Genomic DNA, 1659 nt, shown 5'->3' on the forward strand with positions numbered 1-1659 from the left:
ACACACACACACACACACACACACACACACACACACACACACAAAATTGCTGAAAATCACTTAATTGTCAACACCCACCTGGGAATGAAAAGTGTTTGTACTAGACCCCATAAGGGAGTGTAAAGTGTAGGCATCTGCTTTTGCAACTCTCACAGATCATTCCAGTATTCCCTCAGGGGAGAGTATCGCTCACTTTGGGAAACTGTTCTAGATAGATCACTGACAGCCAGCTTGATCATGAAAATAAACCCTGAGTGATCGTTCAAACCTTAGATAAAAGAAGTGCATAGAGTTGAAGTTATATTGAACCTTAGATTTAGGACTCCACTGACAAAAAGAAGTGATTTTACTCATAATTTGAATATGTTATCTATCATTCCTTTAAAAGCAACCCACGCTCTAATATGTCTTTTCAAAAGCTGATTATCAGTCGAATATCAATCCTTACATTTTCTCATTGATTCCTTGGTATGAAATTACTTACCCAAAATCACACAGCTAGTTAGTTTCCAATCTGGGAAAACATTCTAGACTATGAGTTTCCTAAGGCTGCCATCACAGAGTACCACAACCTGGGTGGAGTCTATACGCTGCGCAGTGGTTCAGCAGCAAAGGCTAGCAAATCCACCAGTGCCTCTACAGGAGAAAAATATAGCGGTATACTTCTATAAACATTGTAGCTTTGGAAACTGCTGCAGTTTCCAAGTAGGGAGAATGAACAAAGAACCAAACAGACACACAGAGACAATACTGGACTGCAGCACAAAATAAACACAGACAGAGACGGTACAAACTGCAGCCCTGACAGACCAGAGAGCTTTATTTTTATGTACTAAATGCTGGCAGTGTTCCCAGACAAGTTGGCTATTCCCACGCTTGAATTTCTTATAGCCTTGACAGAGATCCATATCTCAATCTGTACTGCTCTTGTTTACTGCTACCAGGGAACACTGTTTGCAGCTGTTCCCCAAATGCCTTACTGTTTGCAGTAAGGAAGCAGTTTGTGAGAACCAGCTAGGACAGACGTTTGCGCACTGTCCTAGACAGATACATGACATGAGACACGGCCCTCCTTATGTGGCTCCTTCAGAAACTCAATGAGGCAGTTCTACTCTGTCCTATAAAGATGGACTGGGTCAGAATTAACTCAATGGCAACAAGGTTTATGGAAATAAATTATTGTTCAACAGGTCTGAAGGCTAAAATTCTGAGCTTAGAGTATTACAAGGGACATGATCTCTTTCAGTTTGCTAGCAGAAGATCCTTCCTTGACTTCTCAGATTCTGGTGGGCCTGTATGTTCTTTGGCTAGCAGCTACTGCTTCCCAAGGTGTTTGCCCCCAGTATCTGTTTCTTCTTCACTTTGATAAGAACATCACTCCTGGCTTCTGTCTCGGGTTTGACCTACAGCCGTCCGGGAGAAGATGGCTGGCCCAGCAGTGACCTGGCTTTCCCAGGTGCGATGCTTCAGTACTTCTGTGATCAGGCCATTTGCCAAGCTGGTGCAGCCACCTGTTCAAATCCATGGTGTTGAAGGTCACTATGCCACTGCCCTTTATTCTGCTGCATCGAAACAAAATAAACTGGAGCAAGTGGAAAAGGAGTTGTTGAGAGTAGCACAACTTCTGAAGGACCCCAAAGTGGCTCTTGCAATTCTGAA

Source organism: Echinops telfairi, unplaced genomic scaffold (genome assembly GCF_000313985.2).
Source record: "Echinops telfairi isolate 266 unplaced genomic scaffold, ASM31398v2 ScPeMD7_2;HRSCAF=8, whole genome shotgun sequence".
In the NCBI taxonomy this organism is placed as follows: domain Eukaryota; kingdom Metazoa; phylum Chordata; class Mammalia; order Afrosoricida; family Tenrecidae; genus Echinops; species Echinops telfairi.